Source organism: Lissotriton helveticus, chromosome 1_1 (assembly GCF_964261635.1).
Source record: "Lissotriton helveticus chromosome 1_1, aLisHel1.1, whole genome shotgun sequence".
In the NCBI taxonomy this organism is placed as follows: domain Eukaryota; kingdom Metazoa; phylum Chordata; class Amphibia; order Caudata; family Salamandridae; genus Lissotriton; species Lissotriton helveticus.
The window spans coordinates 1,707,169,177-1,707,190,358 of NC_136057.1; the positions used below are offsets into that span (position 1 = coordinate 1,707,169,177).

General features: G+C 47.0%; 1 protein-coding gene across 10 annotated transcripts in view; it reads right to left on the reverse strand.

Moving 5' to 3' along the window:
- The window catches only part of STAT2 (signal transducer and activator of transcription 2), a 1,031,780-nt gene that overhangs the window by 289,966 nt on the left and 720,632 nt on the right, over window positions 1–21,182 (reverse strand). The window lies entirely within an intron of this gene.

Consider the following 21,182-nt stretch of genomic DNA (forward strand, 5'->3'; position numbering starts at 1 on the left):
CGCGCAGCGGGAGCGCCGTAGACGCGCCGGAGAGGCGCCTAAGAGAAGCCAGTCTGCGCCAGTCCGCGTCCAACCGCTCCCAGATCACACGATCCCCGGCAATATGGTGGGTAATTTGATTACCTATGACTCCCTATCCTTACATGATTTAAGACCAGCCATTAACCCTAATTGTCTGCATTCGGTACGCCCTGTAAGCAGCAAGGCCATTTGTAATTATTGCAACTGGAAACCATCTTTTAAAACCATAGGGAGTTACAGACGGATAGACAGATTGTTAGTCCCTGAGGCGTGAGCCGGGGATTCTGCTTATTTTTAAACTGCATTTTTAAAAAAGATCGTTTTGTGTATTATTTTTGTAGACACTCACTCACCCCTGAGCACTTATTACATTCTGTGTATACTCGCGCTTACTGCGCCGAAGGAGGGGATACTGCAGCCGATTTAACGCTGCTAATCACGAATTAGCGCCGCCATCTTGGGTGAGTGAGAGGGCGAGCAGATTGCTTGCTCGGCCCTCCCACCCTGCCTGCTATAAAATGATACTCCCTCCCCGGAGGCGCAGCGGACGGGCGCAGCGGGCGCGCCGGCGGCGCGCCAAAGGCGAGCCTGTCTGCGCCCGTCCGGGACCAGAGGCCACCCCCCCTGGCCGTTCTGGGGGAGATAGATCATACAGCTCGAGCCTTCTGCATCAGCTTCGGCCATCTATATTTATTTATTTATTTATTTTTGGCATTTATAAAGCGCGACGTGTACCCGAAGGTGTCTTGGCGCTGATTAATTTGCCAGCTCGGTGTTATTAAGCTTAGTTGCTCTGATCTCGTGCCCCATACCGTAAAACTTATTTGTTGAACAGCCATGTTTTCAGTTTCTTACGAAATTGGAACAATGTGGGACATGATCTGATGTCCTGAGGCAGAGTGTTCCAGAGTTTGGAAGCTGCTACCACAAAGCGTCGATCTCCCCACGTGACTGTCCTGGTGCGAGGCACCGATAGTTGGTTGCTGTTGGCAGAACGTAGCTGACGTATTGGTTGGTAAGGACACAGATGGTCTATTAAGAAATGCGGATCCTGTTTATTTAGTGCTTTGTAAACTATACACTGTGATTTAAATCTGGCTCTGTTCTGAATCGTCAGCCAGTGTAGTTTTATTATTGCATCTGATAGAGGTGCAAACTTTGGGATTCCAAGGAGCAGGCGAGCTGCCGCATTTTGTATGGTCTGCAGTTTTTTTATAACTCTGACTTGGGAGTTAAGGAAGAGCCCATTACAATAGTCCAATGATGTCAGGACTAGTGAGCTCACCAATGTTTTAATAGCGGTTGTTGGGAGGTAAGGGCTTATTTTCCGAATCATGCGTAGTCTGTGGTGGGCTGCGGAAGCCACTTTAATGGCATGATCCATGAAATTTAAACGATCATCAAAGATTACTCCTAAGTTTCTTACTTTGGTCACCGGTTTAGGAGGGGCACCGAACGTTTGGGGCCACCAAGAGGAGGGCCAATCCGGTGAAAGTTGTCCAAAAATCATAACCTCAGTTTTTTCTGAGTTGAGTTTTAGGCAGTTTACGGCCATCCACTCACCTATCTCTGTCAGTCCTCTCTGAAATCGTTTGGCGACCTCTTCTCCGTCACCTCTTATGGTCATAACCAATTGAGTGTCATCCGCGTAGGAAGTTAGGCTCATCCCATGTGCCTTGATGACATTGGCCAGGTCCGACACATAGATATTAAACAGTGTCGGACTTAGGGATGAGCCTTGAGGTACCCCACACGGCTGTGACAACTTGACAGATTGGAAGGGGCCAAGAGTGACGGCCTGCGTTCTCTCAGTGAGAAATGAAGCGAGGAGATTTCTTGCCGTGGAGGAGATGCCCAACTTCCCGACACGGTCGACCAAGATGCTATGGTCGACAGTGTCGAAGGCCGCTGAGAGGTCCAGCAATACCAAAACTGCTGTCCCGCCCTGATCTCTTATTAGTCTAACATCATCTGATGCTTTGATGAGGGCGGTTTCGGTCCCGTGGTATTTCCGAAAACCGTACTGAGTATCATCTAGCATATTGTGTGTCTCTATATACTTAGATAATTGAATGTTCATGGCCTTTTCCACCACTTTGGCCATGAACGGAAGACTTGCAATAGGCCGGTAGTTTTTTAACTGAGACTTATCGGCTCCAGGTTTCTTTAGCAGTGGTTTAAGCAGTGTGGTTTTTAAGTTATGGGGGTATATCCCTGAAAGCAGGATGGAGTTGCATACTTGTGTCAAAACTGGTATAAGCGAATCCATCACAGGTAAAAGAGCCGACAGTGGACAAGGATCCAGCATGGATCCGGTTTTAACTGTCGAGACGATGTTTAATATCTGGTCTTCGGTTAGTGGGGTAAAATTAGTAAAGGATGGTGCTAAGATGGATTTTGGAACCTCAGGAGTGATGGTAGGGGCCTTGGTGCAGGTGGTTTTAGCCGTAAAGGCTTGATAAATATCATCGACTTTAGTAAAGAAAAAGTTGGCCAGAGCATCGCACATGTCTTGAGAAGGGGGTGGAGTCAGATCAGGGGTATTACCCGAGAGAACTTTAGTTATGTCGTATAATTTTTTACTGGAGTTTTTTGCCTGCTCAATTTGCGTCATGTAGTACGATTTTTTTGCCTTTATAATCAAAGTTTTATATATTGCCAAGGCATCTTTATATCGAGTCTTGCTCGTTGGGCTGTAAGTCTTTCTCCATTGTCTTTCCCAATGTCTGTTCTGTTGTTTTTGTGATTTTAATTCATCCGTATACCACGGTGCAGTTGGGGTAGACCTATTCTTAGATATTTTCTTAATAGGAGCTAAAGAGTTCATGGCGTGTCCCACCCAGTCGTGGAATTGTTGTGTGGCCATATTGGAGTTGGACGTGATTAGCGGGCGGGTGTTGTCCAGTTGGTTTTTTAGATCCGACTGGTTGATATTATGCCAAGCTTTAAAAGAGATAGACTGGGGGGGAGTGGTGGTTTTTGCTGGGCTTCTATCCATGGCCAAGGTACAGAAAACCGCATAGTGGTCTGTCCAAGGCATAGGTAGAGTATCCAGTACATGGAGCCCCTGGACACTGGAAAATATGCCATCTAAAATGTGTCCCGCTCGATGAGTGGGTGATGTGACCAACTGTTGGAGCCCCAGGGTTTCCATATATCATCCAGCTGTGGCCACTCCTTACATCCATTGGAGATCCCTCACTGCTGCACGCACTGTAAAACAGAGCTAATAACTACTACCACCGTCAGGTCTGAGGTAAAGGAGTACTCTATGTTTTTGCTTAATTGCAGGTCTTTAGTTAAACATTGTTTGGAGATCTCCTTGCTCCTAGATGAACACACACCGGATGTGATCTTTTTAACGGAGACCTGGCTAAATCAGACTCTCAGCCGGATCTGGCACAGGCCATTATTCCTGGTTATCAGATAGCGCGGGTAGATCGGTCTCAGGGCAGAGGCGGTGGCCTTGCAATTATTCATAAAGAGAGCTATCTATGCCGCTGCCTGACGGAGGAGATTGAGGATTGTGAGAGCCTTCCTTTTGTGATTGAGTTTTCCCCTAACACCAGTTTTTCGGGTATTCTTATTTATCGCCCTCCTGGAACCATTGGACAATTTAATACCTCTCTCTTGTCAGTGGTCTCCCAATTGGTTACTTCCCCTTCAAATTTTACGTTACTTGGAGATTTTAATGTTCATTTTGATAAACTGTCAGACCCCACGGCACTAGAGTTAATGTCAAGTTTGGCCGCCATTCAATTAGAGCAACTAGTACTCTCCTCAACGCACGAAAAAGGTCATCTCTCAGACCCGATCTTTAGTAATAGCAATCAACTTAAAGTGGGCACTATTAGCTGCCTACCATGGTCGGATCACTTTTTGATAGCCTTTACTTGGACCACAACCAAACTTCCTTCGTCTATTTTTACATCTCGGAAAGTTCGTAATTGGTCCAAACTCTCTGTAGACAATTGGACAAAGACTCTTAGTACCACCAGGCCTTTGCTCTCCCACGACCCAATGGTAAATAAAAACAAATACAATGAATGGATCACCACCTCCTTAGATGTGGTTCTCCCCTCATTTCTATCTGGGTCTAAGAGGCAGAGTAAATCAGCACCGTGGTACACAGAGGAAATTAGGGACAAAAAGCGCTCCTGTAAGAGATTGGAGAGGAAGTGGCGTATGACCTACAATCTTATTGATAAAACTACTTACAGGGACGCTATCAAGAACTACAAACTTGCAATAAAAACCTCACAGGCATCCTACTATAATGACAAAATAACAATGGCCAGATCTAAGCCAAAAGAAATATACCGGATAGTGAATTCCTTGATAAAACCCCTCCCGCTCACGGGAGACAATAGCAATTCCTTGTCAAGATGCAATGAGCTGGTTGACTTTTTTTTTCAAAAAATAAACAAAATGTATCTCTCCTTTACAGATCCAGCCACTGGATCATCTACTCAACTTTCTGACTCCGCTTCGGACACAGTAATTCTCCCTCACAATAAGCTAGATTCCTTCCCACTGTTGAACCTGGAAATACTGGAGTCTCTAGCACAGCAAATAAAATCTGGCTCACCGTGTGATCCTGCTCCTCCAGGCTCGCTGGGGTTGGCCAGTGAAACCATTCTCCCCACTATCATGGAGTTGATGAACTCCTCCATGTTGAGTGGGATGGTCCCTTTGGCATGGAAGCATGCAATGGTACGGGCCTTACTAAAAAAACCTGCCCTTGACCCAGCCAACCCTAGTAATTATCGCCCAATCTCTCTGCTCCCATGGGTATCTAAGATCCTGGAGAAGCACATTAATACCACCCTGATGAAATTCCTCGAGGGAAATCATCTCCTCGATGCTTCCCAGACGGGCTTTCGCCCAAAACATGGGACAGAGACTGCTCTATTGGCTATGACTGAGGAGGCGAGATGGATCTTGGATTGGGGGGGGGGGGGGTCAGTGGCAGTGATCCTCCTCGATCTGAGTGTCGCTTTTGATACGGTTCATCATAAAATTCTGTTGAACCGTCTCGCCGACCTAGGAGTGTCTGGAGAAGCCCTGGTCTGGTTCAAGTCTTTTCTATCTGACAGAACATTCCAGGTCTTTGATGGCACATCCGTCTCAGCAAGCAGGCCTCTGGGGTGTGGAGTTCCTCAAGGCTCATCACTGAGCCCTACGCTCTTCAATGCATATATGAGGCCGCTGGCTGGGATCGTTCGCCGCATTGTATTAACATCATTACCTATGCGGACGACACCCAGCTGGTGGTCTCCCTTGTGCAGAAGAGCGGCCTCCAATCACCGCCCAACCTAGCAGTGTGTTTGGAGGAGGTGAGGAGCTGGATGATGAGCTCATGTCTGAAGCTCAACGACGATAAGACCGAACTCATGCTACTGGGCCCGGCGCTTCGTTCCTCATCTGCATCTCTGGCTAAGACTCCTAGAATCTTTACAGCCAGAGCAGGAGGACGTTCTTTCTCGTATAATGTATCAGGATTATGGAACACCCTCCCCCTGCTCATGAGAAGCAATTCCAACTTAACCAGTTTTCGGAAGCAACTCAAAACTTTTTTGTTTCAGTAACCAGAATCCTTGTTTTTTCGTCTGAGGGCAATCCTGTTTAGTCACAGCGCCTGGACACCTGAGGGCAACTGTAGCGCTTTACAAATCCCATTTTCATTTCATTTCATTTTATGCCACTCATCGCAGTTGGAAGATGTTTCTTCTCAACTGCAGATCAATGCCCAAACATCACACAGAGCTGGCCCTACTAATAGAAGAGTTTAAGCCTGATGTTCTCTTTTTAACAGAGACTTTGCTCCAGTTGGAAGCCGATCCTACTACAGTATGGGCCACCCCACAAGGCTATACCATAAAGAGATCTGATCGCAATACGGGTAGAGGAGGAGGGCTAGCCATCATTTATAGAGAGCAATACAAATGTCGCACCACCCCCTCTATTACGTCAGTCTGCGAGAGCCTACTGTTTACTTTAGAACTATCCCCTACCAACACTTTCACAGGCCTTTTGGTCTATCGACCACCTGGAACGCTGGGTCAGTTTGTTCCGAACATAACTGACCTAGCTGCCAATTTAGTACTCACCTCGGCAAATTTTACTGTGCTGGGTGACTTAAATCTGCATTTAGATGACCCGCTTGACCCGGCAGCCAACAGTCTTCGACTGAACTTTCAAGCAATTGACTTGACCCAAAAAGGATTCCTCCCTACACATACTAAAGGTCATCTTCTAGATCACATCTACAGCACTTTTGACAATTTAAATTTTGAGTCGCCTGTGCCATTGCCCTGGACCGACCATTACCTAATACCATTTATATGGATTACCATAAATTCCCCTCCTATACAAGATCCTAAAAAACATTGGGGCAGGAAATGGGCCACACTTCCCTCCTCCAAATGGGAATCAGCGCTTGCTGAACTTAAACCTTCGAAGGCTACAAATCCCAATATAGCCAGTACCAATTTTGATAACTGGATTACTAACTCCCTTAACTTAGTTCTTCCGAAGGAACCCCTGCATTGTATAAAAAGGCAAAAAGTAGCCCCTGGTATACTCCCAGATTAAGAGACATGAAACAATCATGCCGTAAATTGGAAAGAGCCTGGAGACAAGATCGCTCACAGATTAAAAAGGCAGACTATAGAGCCGCAATTAGGCTATATAAAAAGGAAATTAAATCAGCCCAAGCCCAGTTCTATTAATCAAAAATTAACCTGGCTGCAAACGCTCCTAGGGAAATCTTTAAAATAGCCAAATCTTTGATCTCTCCTCCCCCTGAGCGAATGTCACCTGACAGGGCATTAGCCCGCTGCAACAATCTAGCAACTTTCTTCTTTCAGAAGATTCAGACCATCTATTCTTCTTTTTCCACTGATAGAATCAAACCTGATGATGCCACTATAGCACGCCCCAATACTCTAGCCCCCTGTATGCTGGAAAAATTCACTCTCTTGGACTCTGCCTCCTTAAATAAAATAATTCCTAAAGTCACATCAGGATCCCCTAGTGACCCAGCACCACCACAGTTCCTTACTCTGGTCATTGATGTTATCCGCCCAGTCATCCTTGACGTTCTTAACACCTCAATTACTTCGAGTATAGTCCCGACTGGGTGGAAATGTGCAATGGTCAAGGCCCTTTTAAAAAAAAAACACTCTAGACCAAAGCAACCTAGCCAACTTCCGCCCCATCTCCTTGTTACCCTGGATGAGTAAACTGCTAGAAAAGCACATCAATAACATTTTAGTAGATTATTTGGAATCTAATAATCTGCTGTGTGCCTCCCAGACGGGATTCCGTCCCCAACACGGGACTGAGACAGCTTTGCTAGCAGTGACCGAAGAAACAAGAACTGTGTTAGACCGGGGAGGGAAAGCAGCCATCATATTACTAGATCTCAGCGCCGCGTTTGACACGGTTAACCATGCCACCTTATTATATCGTCTGAAGGGCATGGGAGTGTCGGGCGCGGCGCTGGCATGGCTCACCTCCGTCCCGGACTAACGCTTTTTCCAGGTGTTTGAGGGGGAGGCTGTATCCACCAAACAGCCACTCAGTTGTGGGGTTCCTCAGGGCTCTGCCCTGAGCCCCACACTTTTTAACGTCTACATGAGGCCTCTAGCGGAGATAGTTCATCCATTTGGCGTTCGTATTGTCACCTATGCAGACGACACTCAGTTGGTGGTCTCACTGGACCACACTGAGGGGCCGTCTAGCACTTTGAGTTCATGTTTAGAAGCCGTGGCTAAATGGATGAAATCCTCCTGCCTCAGAATGAATGGGGAGAAGACAGAAATCATGTTATTGGGCAATTACTCACCTACCATTTTGGCCTCCATCTGGTCCACGTGTCTAGGCCCCCCTCCCCTCACCAAACTTCAGATAAAGAGCCTGGGAGTTTGGCTTGATAAATCACTGGACTTCACTTTTCAGGCCACCAAAACGGCATCTATCTGTTTTGGGTTGATGAAAATGCTCCGGAAAGTGCTCCCTTTGCTTCCTTTCCAGGCGAGGAGAGTCATGGTCCAGGCCCTGATACTCTCCCGCCTGGATTATGGTAATGCTCTCTACCTGGGAGCCCCGGTGGCAGCGATCAACAAACTCCAGGTCACCCAAAACTGTGCGGCCCGACTGCTCTTCCAAATTCCACGCTGGCAGTCGGCCAAACATGCCTTAAGAAAGCTACACTGGCTTCCTGTGGCGGCTAGGGTACAATTTAAAGCCATGTGCCTTGTCCAAAAAGCAATTCAAAGAACAGGTCCAGCCATAATGTACCCTCTAGTTACTCCCCACCTTCCCCTTAGAGCCCTCCGCTCCAGCTCGTTGCATCTGGCCACCACGACTAAGATAAACAAAGCTCGCTGGGGCGGCCGCTCATTCTCACACAATGCTGCGAGAATATGGAATTCCCTTCCGCTTGACCTTAGAGAGAACAACAACCGGATGGCATTCAGGAGGTCTTTAGAAACTCACCTGTTTGGAAGAGCCTGTTAATCACCCCAGCCAGCTGCCTTGGATTCCAGTTAAAGCGCTGCGAGGCCTCCGGGTAGTCTATGCGCTCTATAAATGTAATTTTTCATTTCATTTCATTTCCTCAGCTGCCGAGTGGCTTCCTGCTCTAACTTGCGCTGCAGCTTTCAGTTAATGCCATACTCTCACAGGAGAGTGAATGCAAGAGCTGCATTTGCGTATTTTAGCTGAAGCCAGTTTGGCTCATCAATCTGGGTTGAAGCGGAGACTGTGATATGGGGGTGTCTACATCCAGGTATTCTGAACACTGTCCATGCAAGACTAACCCTGGAGGTAGTTTTAATAAGGAACAGAGATAATGGGGAATCACACTGGGCCCTTCACTGTACTCCACAGGTAGACCAAAATGCCCTCCGTTTGAGAGTCAGTTCCCTTTTGGACAGAATCATTTACACTGGTGAAGTGCGGTAGTGGAGTTGGTTTCTGACAGAAAGCCTACGGCGTAGTAACTAATAATAGACTCTAGTGCAAGGTGCACAACTGTCGAGTAGAATCAGCAGCTGCATGTCCCAAAAGTCCCTTCTGACCAGTAAATCATCCTGTGCCAAGGGCACAGCTGATTAAGTTTTGTGCCCAGAAATTAACCCAGATCGGAGCACGCCAAGAAGCTGGTGCCATTCAAGATGTTTGTTGTTGGCAAGTTGAAAGTTTACAACACTTTTATGGTGCCTTACTTTCAAGGATCAGAGCATAGTAAACCCGCCCACCCTCTTCCCCCTTCAGCACAAACACATGTATTGGTAAGAGGGAAGGAGGGAAGGAGGGAAGGAGGAAAACAGCAGGATGCTGCTTTAGTTGCCATAGGAGGGCTGATCGATGGTAAAGGATGTGGATTTCAATTTTTCTCAAGCTGATGAAAATATGCTGATCAGTGAGGTAAAAAAACAGGTAAAAAAACAGACCTGCTGGCTTATAGGGCAGTCTACTACTAGTGCTATATTGCCATCAAACTGCACTGCAATCATAGTCTTGCAGGTTGGGAACACAATTGAGTGAAAGTGGGTGAAGTGGGTGAAGTTCCCACTACAAAAACATCTCCTTAACTTTGATATGTGTGAAGATGGTTTGTTACCTACACATAAACTCGGGTTGCACTCCGTTTTTCTTTCCACCAATGTTTCTTCCTTATTCCCACTTTTTATGTAATCCATATTTTCAACTTAAGCGGCGTGCTCACTGCTTTTCGTGCCAGCCCACACTGCACGTGTCGAACATAAACACCATATCTGTGGGGCTTTTTTTTGCCCCACTCCAGAAGCAACAGCCTTATATTCCATTTGCATTTGCATCATTAGTCTTCTTCATTATCCATTTTCACTCAAATTTTTACACTAATCCTCTTTAGTTAACCTCGTGTTTTAAATCCTTTTTCAGCATTTTCTCGTGCAAGGGAATGCTAATTTTCAAAGTTTCGTATGTCTTGGTGGGCCCTCAGAACCTCTCATCCCAAAGACACGACTGAAGCATAATTCATTCATAGCAGTTTATTAATTTCCAATGCATTTCGAACCTTGTTGGTTCTTCATCAGGGATCAAACTGCAAATAACAAATAAAACATGTCTTACAAACACATCTTAAAAAACCATCATGCTTATGTTACGTTTTCTGTCATTTACCCTCCATATTTACGTCAGATTTTCACTTGTCTGCAACTCAATCAGTTATTAGGTTACCCGCCCTTTCCTGTGCCTTTAAACTACTCGCCTCTGTGTTCTCGCTCGTTGTTTTCCCCTTTGCTTTAAACATCCGTGGGTCAACCTCCCTTACACCCCAGTCTCACCCTGCTACGCTTATGCATTTCACCGCCTTCTGTTAACCTCGAACGTCTCCGCTCACTACTTCACTGCGACCTGCCAACTGGAAGGTATGAGCGGCCACAAAAGGGAAAGAATAGACAGGAGTGCATGGGAAAGGGAGTATATAGAGACGAATAGGCACGTCGCAGTGAAGTAGTGAGCGGAGACGTTCGAGGTTAACAGAAGGCGGTGAAATGCATAAGCGTAGCAGGGTGAGACTGGGGTGTAAGGGAGGTTGACCCACGGATGTTTAAAGCAAAGGGGAAAACAACGAGCGAGAACACAGAGGCGAGTAGTTTAAAGGCACAGGAAAGGGCGGGTAACCTAATAACTGATTGAGTTGCAGACAAGTGAAAATCTGACGTAAATATGGAGGGTAAATGACAGAAAACGTAACATAAGCATGATGGTTTTTTAAGATGTGTTTGTAAGACATGTTTTATTTGTTATTTGCAGTTTGATCCCTGATGAAGAACCAACAAGGTTCGAAATGCATTGGAAATTAATAAACTGCTATGAATGAATTATGCTTCAGTCGTGTCTTTGGGATGAGAGGTTCTGAGGGCCCACCAAGACATACGAAACTTTGAAAATTAGCATTCCCTTGCACGAGAAAATGCTGAAAAAGGATTTAAAACACGAGGTTAACTAAAGAGGATTAGTGTAAAAATTTGAGTGAAAATGGATAATGAAGAAGACTAATGATGCAAATGCAAATGGAATATAAGGCTGTTGCTTCTGGAGTGGGGCAAAAAAAAGCCCCACAGATATGGTGAAGATGGTTTGTACCTATGCACTTTTCAAGCTTCTGGCCTTTGACCTCAGTGGACTATCAGCTCCATTTGTGTTGAGATATACCTTTTTAGGTTTTTGGGCCGCAGAGTCCAGAGTCATACCATATGCTGAGCATTTGCTATCTTAAAGATTCACTTAAGACATGACAAAAAATGTATTTTTGATTTTGTCAGCTTGGATTTGTCTGAAGCATTTTAAGAGCCCTGGTCACCCTTCCTCTACTCAACGCACAAATTAATACTTGTGTAACAATAGATCTTTAAGAGACATTAGTTAATGATAGATTTCTTACCTTAGAACGTCCCCAGGCGTCAGACTGGATCCGGAAAGTTTTGCTTAGCAGTACCCCTGCGCGTCAGTAGGTGGCGTCCTGCGGCTCCGCGTTCATTGCTGGTGTCGTATGCGCCGAGATGACATCACGGAGACTACTTAAGCGCCACCCATGTTTGCTGGCGTCAATTCTGTACAAGACTTTCCGCGTCAGGAACGTAGAGCCATGCAAGATACTGACCACTAGTGCATTGAAACTAGGGCCCTGAAAGGAATGACCTTAACGCTTGTAATCAGGTCGCAGAACGGGGAGGATGGGTGGGGCGGTAAGGAATCTATCACTAACTAATGTCTCTTACAGATATATCATTACACAAGTAGTAACCTGTGCATCTGAAAGAGACACATTAGTGATAGATTCCTTACCTTAGAATAGATACCCCAGCATAACCAGCTCCGGTGGTGGGTCTGCAAACAAGATTACACCAGAAAATCACGGAGAACAGAACGGCCAAAGAAGCTGTCTCTCCAGACCTGACTGTCAAGGCAGTAATGTGTAGTAAACTTGTGCAGCGAGGCCCACGTAGCTGCCTGACAAATATCCTGCAGAGGAACGCCACGTCCCTAGGCAGTAGTGGCTGCCATCGCCCTGGTAGAAAGGGCACGGAGCCCTAAAGGAGGCTCCTTCTTAGCCTAGGAGTAACAGTCCTTGATGCAAAGACGACCCAACAAGAAGTGGTCCGTTTGTGCATGGCCTGACCTTTTTGGCGCCCGCGGAGCAAACAAAGAGCTGGTCATCCACCCTGAACTGTTTTATGCGCTTCAGATAGAACGAGAGCGCACGTTTTGGGTCCAGACGGTGGAGCCTCTCTTCCTCTTTAGAAGGATATGGAAAGAAGGTAGGCAAAGTGATGGTCTGCCCGATGTGGAAAGGTGTGACAACCTTTGGCAAGAAAGACGGACGGGTCCTTAAAACCACCTTGTAAGGATGAACAGAAAGGAAGGGAGGCTTAGAAGAAAGAGCTTGGAGCTCACTGACTCTTCTGGCAGAGGTGATAGCTACCAGGAAAGCCATCTTGAGAGTGAGAAGACGCAAGGGAAAGTTATGAAGGGGCTCGAAGGGAGTGCACAACAGAAATGTCACAACAAGTTCCAAGTCCCATAGAGGCATGATGAATGGCACAGGAGGAAAAGTGTGCGTAATGCCTTTCAGAAAACGGTTGACAACCGGAGACTTAAAAACAGAGGGCTGATCAGGAAGCCATAGAAAGGCGGAGGTGGCAGAAAGATAACCTTTGATAGTGCCCAGAGCAGAGCCCTGCTGGGACACGGAAAGAAGGAACAGAAGAACCTCGGAAAGAGGAGCAGAAAGAGTATTCACAGACTTATCTGTGCACCATGCCACAAACTTGTTCCACCTGCAGGCGTATACCGTTTTCGCGGAGGGACACCTGGCTGCCAGAATGACATCACAGACTTTGGGAGGAATATCGAAAGCTGTCAACTGTCGCCGCTCAATCTCCACGCATGGAGGAGGAGGCTGGACAGGTTCGGGTGGAGGACCGCCCCCTGCTGCTGCGACAGAAGATCCTCCCAAAGAGGCAGTCGGATCGGGGGATCGAACGCCATATTGAGTAGCTCAGGATACCAGAATCTTCGTGCCCAATCTGGAGCCACAAGGATGACCTGGGCCCGGTCGCGCCGAATCTTCTTCAGCCCTCTGGCAGAAGAGGTATAGGCAGAAAGGCGTATAACAGACCGTAACTCCATTCGCCATAAAAGGCGTCGCCGAGCGAGTGCCGCCTTGGAAATTACAACGTGCAGAATTGAAGACATGGTGCGTTCTCTTCAGTGGCAAATAGATCTAACCAAGGCTCTCCCCACTGCAGAAAGAGACCTTGCACCACGTCCGGGTTCAGGCGCCACTCGTGATCCATCAAGCACCTGCGGACGAGTTCGTTTGCCCTGGCGTTCAAAGAACCCGCCAGGTGTTGAACCACCAGGGTAATGCCCTGCTGTTCCAGCCACGTCCAGAGGCGCAGAGCCTCCTGACAAAGGGTCCAGGACCCCACCCCACCCTGCTTGTTGCAATACCACATGGCGGTGGTGTTGGCCATGAACACCTGCACTACACTTCCCCGGACATAGAGAAGGAATGCCTTCAGTGCAAATCAGATCGCCAGAAGCGCCAAAAGGTTGATATGGAGCCGTGACTACGCCGGAGACCAGAGGCCTCTGATCTCCGCTTCTCCCAAGTGGCCTCCCCATCCCAGGAAGGACACATCCATCACCACTGTGTGCTCCGGTTGGGGAAGGGAGAGGGATCTGCCATTGACCCAATCGCGATTTGTGAGCCACCACTGCAAGTGTCGTGCAGTGCCCTCCGAGATCTGGACGTGATCGGACTGGTTGCCCTGATACTGTGCCCACTGGACTTTCAGGTCCCACTGCAGAGCCCGCATATGCCATCTTGCATGTTGCACTAACAGGATGCAGGAGGACATCAGGCCCAGGAGCCGGAGGGTCATCCTGACTGAAACCAGGAATAGAGGCTGAAAGATCGGAATCATAGCCTGAATGTCCCGGACTCGCTGCTCGGGGGGATAAACCCGAAACTACGTTTAATACAGAACCGCTCCGATGAAGGGGAGCTTCTGAGAGGGGCTCAGGTGTGACAAGTGCAGGAGGTCGGCCGTAGTCTGAAGGTGGGCGACGACTGCCTGGGGCGAGCCCGCCTTCAACAACCAGTCGTCGAGGTAGGGGAAGACTGACACCCCTGACCTGCGCAGATGATCTGCGACCACCGCCATCACTTTCGTGAACACTCGAGGGGCACTGGTAAGACCGAAGAGGAGCACCACAAACTGAAAATGCTCCTGGTCTACCCTAAACCGCAGGTAACGCCAATGGGCCGGCAGGACGGGAATGTGAAAATGTGCGTCCTGCAAGTCCAATGCTACCATCCAGTCTCCAGGGTTGAGGGCAGTCAAGACCTGAGCCAGAGTCAACATCTTGAACTTCTCCTTCCGGAGGAAGCGATTGACGTTCCTGAGGTCCAAGATAGGGTGCAAGCCCCCTTTGTATTTCTTGGGGACCAGAAAGTAGTGGGAATAACAACCACGTCCTACTTCCGTCCCAGGAACGCGCTCGATGGCCCCCTTGGCCAAGAGGGCCATAACTTCCTGCTAGAGAAGTGCAAAGTGATCCCCCGCCCTTCGGTGGAACTGAGGCGGCATGGACGGGGGGTTAGACTCGAAGTGGAGGGATAAACCCCTCCTGGAGTTACAGCACCCACTTGTCGGAAGTGACAGAACGCTAATGGAGAAGGTGATGATGAATCCTGCCACCCACCGGTGTGGGATGCGACCTGAAGCTCAGACTAGGAAGGTTTCGAGGTGGATGTCGCGGGGGCAGAGGTGGACTGACCCTCACGCCGGCTCCCCAGAGCCACCCCGGCGACCTACCCGCCCACGGGCACGCTGAGGTTGGTTCTGCGCAGGCTTCTGGCTGAACGAGCGGGCTGGACGCCTCTGCCATGGCCACCAAAGGAATGAAAAGTAAACTTGGCCGGCCGCGTGGTGGAAAGGCCCAAGGACTTGGCTGTAGCTCGAGAGTCCTTAAAACGCTCCAGTGCAGTGTTGGCCTTATCACCAAACAGGCGAGTGCCGTCAAAAAGCATGTCCATTAGCAAGCTCTGGATGTCCAGAAATAACCCGGTGGACCGCAACCAGACGTGGCGACGAAGCGCCACGGTCGTGGAAATTGCCCTACCAAGGGAGTCCGCGCAGCCTGAACCTCCTCCAGGCACTGAGGCAACACCTCAGCAACGGTATCCCACATCGCATGGGAATAGCGGCCCAAAAGGCATGTTCACCTACCGCAGCCCTAGGCTGGCCGACGAGAACAACCGCTTGCCAAACTGTTCAAACTTTCATAAGAGTCCTTGTCCGTTGGAGCCGTGGGCAAAGCACTCTGGGACGTCAAAGCTTGAATGACTAGACCCAGGGTCTCCAACCGGTCGATCGCGAGCTACCAATAGCTCGCAGAGACCCCGGGAGTAGCTCGTGTAGCCCTTCAGCCTTTCCGGCTCCATTTGCCCACCCTCACCAAAACCAGCCGCTCGGATTGGAGCTTAGCTGGGGTGTGGGTGGGCGAAGAGGATGACACTCCTCTCCTGGAGCTGCAGACTCCTCTCGTGAAAGTCTGACTCTTGTGGCGTCATCGTCGGGTGCCAGCGCGGAGCAGTAGGGGACGTGCCTTCCACCGCAGGTAAGCTCAAGGGTGTAATTAGGGATCCCGTGGGAGGGATGGCTGGCAAGGCGTCAGAGAGAGCCAGTTAGGAAGGAAAAACGAGTGGAACAGAGGGCAGAAGGGGCACAAAAAACAAGGGGAAAACGAGTGGAACAGAGGGCAGAAGGGCACAAAAAACGAAGCAAAAAATAGTGGAACAGAGGGCAGAAAGGCACAAAAAACGAGTGGAACAGAGGGAAGAAGGGCACAAAAAACATGGGGAAAACGAGTGGAACAGAGGGCAGAAAGGCACAAAAAACGAGTGGAACAGAGGGCAGAAAGACAAAACAAGCATTGGAAATGCAATAGGTCTTGCATTAGGAAAGTTTGAGCTATTGGTCTTATAAATGAATTTTTTTTTATTTATGTGTTGTTTTTTAAAATAGCTAAATTAATAGCTTTGTCATTTACAATGCCAATAGTTATAACTTTCGCAAATGTGACACCTATAGCATTTGTAATGCAACATGTTTTGTATTTACGTGACTTAGATGTATTGATATTACAAATAACAATGGCTTTTAACTTTTTTAAATAATTAATACTTAAATAAAAGTGATTGTCATTTATAATGGCAATAGCTCAAACGTTTGTAAATAACTTTAGTGAAGATTATGTTCAGTGTATTTTATTGTGACGAAAATCCAAGAACAGAAGTGAAATATTAACATCTTTTTTGACATTTGTAATAAAGCTTGAAACATTGAGAGAACATATTTGAACCAGTGATGCTGTGGTGATGCTGAGTGATGCTGTGGTTGCGCTGAGTGATGCTGTGGTTGAGCTGAGTGATGCTGTGAGAGAGTTGAGGGATGGAGACAACATAGCAGAGCGTTTAGAGGGGCCATAAAAAGAAAGGGTACAGAGAGAGAGAGGGGGTAGGGAGAAGGTAAGAGAGACGGCAGTGACAGTGACGACGCGAGGGAAAAGAGAGATGTCGCCATAGCACCCATCAGCCTGTGCCACCTATAGAGACCCACACACCCATATGTAAAACTGTGCCGCATTACTTAGGAACCTGCAGTAATACACATGTATGTCTATAATGGTTGTATGACGATCCATCGGAAACAAAGACCGCGCGGGAGTTTTCATCGCGGTCATAACATCGCAACAGCAGTCACATCGGCAATTTTCTCATCGCACGTTGTTGCGACGCAAATGCGGGCATTTAATTGGTTAGCGTGTCACATCGGCGACTTTACATCGCGCGACATGACAACGCAATGTTTGAGCCCAAAGAGAGAAGTGGAAATGCATCACACTTCAAATGAATGCACTTGACGTGATGTTTCTTTTTTCGCACCAGCGAGAAAGCAAAGTTAAAAAAAAAATGCTTTCTGTGCTCAAATGCAGTGTCAGAATGGAAAGCGCATCGGCGATGCTAACAAGGGTAGGTGGTCGTGTCATTCTAAGTTACAGTAGCGAATGAAGCGGCACGCTTGGATAAAAGACACCTCTCCCTCTGCATAATGAGTGCCCACATTTGTGCTCAGTCGCTGCAAACAGTGGCTTGTTGCTTACTCCGCGTTTGTGGTTATTCATTTAAAGTATTTTACGTGCATTTGGCAATTTTGGCACTGTGTTCTTTCTAAAGCCCCAATGAGCTGAACATGCGCCAAGAAACTGATACAACACCACACGTTAAATCCAGGTCGTGACGAGCACAATGAGGTTTGATAAGCAAACATTTGCTTTGTCACCCGAGTCTAGTTTCTGATTAATCTGGAATTCACTTTTCAAGTCCTTGTTTTATGCCGCAATATTGTACACTCAGATTATTAAATAAGAGTCGCCTTAAAATGCGGCTGCAGGACTTACTTTTCAGGGATTCCTGCCTTTCTACCTTCTTTGGTTGCACGTGAGGCTTTGCTTTTTATTAGGTGAATGCCCTGAATAACTCAGATTATTTTAAGTTTGCCATTATGGAGTGAGAATTATCCCATTTACGATGTGCGCACTAGGCTACACCTGCGCCCATGGGTCATCAGTACACAATGAGGTCTCCATACACATCTAGACTAAAGGCAGAGAAATGTCCTTCCTCTTCTACATGGCAAAGACATTGCACATGTTGGTGAGCTTACCCAAAAATAACTCCGATTGTTTCCTTGGGCCTGTAAAGTGCACGAGGCCTGTGGAGCAGCAATAAAAGCCTCGGGGCAGCATGATATGTGCGGAACTGGTCGATACCATCGCATATGGCTGTGCTGCGTTTAAATCTTGTATATAAAATAATAAAAACATAGGACCAGATATGTGCACCTGTCACCTGCAATTATCATCGTATATGCCAGTGCTGAGCATTTTGCAGTGCTGAGTTTAAATCTTGTGTAAACATAGCACCCGATATGTGCACCTGTCACCTTGGGGCAGCATCTGCAGGCAGCAATTACCATCGCACTATGTGCAGATCTTGTCGATCTTGTCTTGTATATAAAATAATAAAAACATAGGACCCGATATGTGCATGTATAGGGAGCTTATATTCAATATTCCCCAGAAATTCCATAAGCGTAATACAAGATCCCCGGGGAAAGCATTGCCCATCCCCCGCAATCCTGCTTCCTGTAGTATAGCGAGTTCTCCAGGCTCCCAAGTGACCAATAGGGACGGATGGTGTAACAATGGCAGTGCTGGGGCATACCATGGAGTTTTGTCCGCATGTGTGGCAAGTGCCTGCCAACCTTCTGTTGTACTGTACATCAAGCTAACTGCTTTAGGTGCATTCGCCATGGGAGTGTTTGGTAATATGGCTTTGAGAGGGATGGGATAATCTGCATCAAGCTCAAGTGCAGTGTGTGGCATATAATGCAAAGGATGGTACCAGTAGTGTGCAAAAGTAGATTGTGCACACAGATAATACAACTAAAAATTTAGTACTCCAAACCCCCCTTGAGTGTAAGGAGTGTGAGGGTCTGCCAGCTGATTCTTGGCTGCTTTCCTGCCCATGCCAACGTTTTCATGCAGGATTGGAGTGTCTTGAAAAAAGTCTGCATCAAAGGGATAGGAATATTAAGAAAGAAATATAAAAATCTGGCAATACAATCATCTTCTTAATTGCTAGCCTGTGGTGCCAGAGATAAGGGACAAATTGCTCCATGGGGCTACCTGGTCCTGTAACTTAAATATGGCTATGCCATAATTTTGGCAGAGTACAACTCAGGGTCATAGCAAATCCACACCCCCAGGTATTTTAAGGAATCAGTGTGACCAATAGGGACGGATGGTGTAACAATGGCAGTGCTGGGGCATACCATGGAGTTTTGTCCGCATGTGTGGCAAGTGCCTGCCAACCTTCTGTTGTACTGTACATCAAGCTAACTGCTTTAGGTGCATTCGCCATGGGAGTGTTTGGTAATATGGCTTTGAGAGGGATGGGATAATCTGCATCAAGCTCAAGTGCAGTGTGTGGCATATAATGCAAAGGATGGTACCAGTAGTGTGCAAAAGTAGATTGTGCACACAGATAATACAACTAAAAATTTAGTACTCCAAACCCCCCTTGAGTGTAAGGAGTGTGAGGGTCTGCCAGCTGATTCTTGGCTGCTTTCCTGCCCATGCCAACGTTTTCATGCAGGATTGGAGTGTCTTGAAAAAAAGTCTGCATCAAAGGGATAGGAATATTAAGAAAGAAATATAAAAATCTGGCAATACAATCATCTTCTTAATTGCTAGCCTGTGGTGCCAGAGATAAGGGACAAATTGCTCCATGGGGCTACCTGGTCCTGTAACTTAAATATGGCTATGCCATAATTTTGGCAGAGTACAACTCAGGGTCATAGCAAATCCACACCCCCAGGTATTTTAAGGAATCAGTACACCACTCAGGTGGATATTCTAGAGCATGGGATGCTGTGGAGGGGGTTGGAGGAAAAATAACTGATTTTAACCAATGAATGCTCCTTCCAGAATATCATTCATATTTTACATATTTTTGAACTGTCTGGGCTAAAATGGCGGTCAGATCTCTCACATACACCACCATATTGTCCGCACACAGTGATATGGCCAAAGGGCATTAACAAAATTTCAGGGCCACAGCCGAGTGACTTTGTCTAATGATACAAGACAGAGGCTCTAATGCTAGATCAAACAAAATCAGGGAGATTTGGCACTACTGTCTCATCCCTCTGTAAATGCTTCGGGGGTCAGATGTTACACCATTTACATGGTCACTTTAGTCCTTATTGATCTTCCCAATGTAAATGATTGGGCATGGACAAATAATTGCATATATCATGTTTTTCGTTGTGCACCCATCCACCCATCCATACACATCCATGCATCCATTCATACACCCATCCATGCACCCATCCATCCATCCATCCATCCACCCATCCCACCCATCCAGCCATCCAGCCTTCCATCCATCCATCCACCCATCCATCCATCCATCCAGCCACCCATCCCACCCATCCATCCCACCCATCCATCCATCCATCCACCCACCCATCCATCCACCCATCCCATCCAGCCATCCACCCATCCCACCCATCCAGCCATCCAGCCTTCCATCCATCCACCCATCCATCCATCCAGCCACCCATCCCACCCACCCATCCCACCCATCCATCCATCCATCCATCCACCCATCCATCCATCCACCCATCCCACCCAGCCATCCACCCATCCCACCCATCCAGCCATCCATCCATCCACCCATCCATCCACCCACCCACCCATCCATCCATCCATCCACCCATCCCACCCACCCATCCATCCATCCATCCATCCATCCACCCAGCCATCATTCTAATTGTAATGTTTTAATGTGAGTTGCCATCAATATTCCGGAACCAAACATTAAATAACATAAAATATTGTTCATATGCGCATATGAAGAAACCTTATTGATATGCGCTTCATATTGTCATTGGCATTCTCATGTTAATGTTTTAATGTGATTTGCCATCAATATCCAGTGTCATAAGTAAATGAAAATAGTTTAATAAACATTTCAAAAAGTCATTGCCACCGCTTACAAAAATCATTGCCACCGCGAACCGTGTCTGGCAGCACCAAAGTCTGTGTATGTTTCCGTTAGTCCACCTGTTGTTGCAGTGTCACTGCGCGCATTTAGGAAATACTTAACATTAGGGAAATTAACATTAAATAAACATTAGGGAAATTAACATTAAATAAACATTGTCGCTTCAAATTAACCTTGTTCATTTTATGAAATACTTCATATCAGCGCGCATTTGGCATTCGTATTTTAATCTTTTAATGTGATTTGCCATCAATATTCAGGTTCATAAGTAAATTAAAAGTCTGTGTATGTTTCCGTTAGTCCACCTGTTGTTGCAGTGTCTCGGCGCGCATTTTGGAAATACTTCATATTAGGGAAATGAACATTAAATAAACATTGTCGCTTCAAAGAAACCTTCATATCAGCGGGCAAATGAGCGCGCATTTATTTAATACTTCATATTAGGGAAATGAACCAA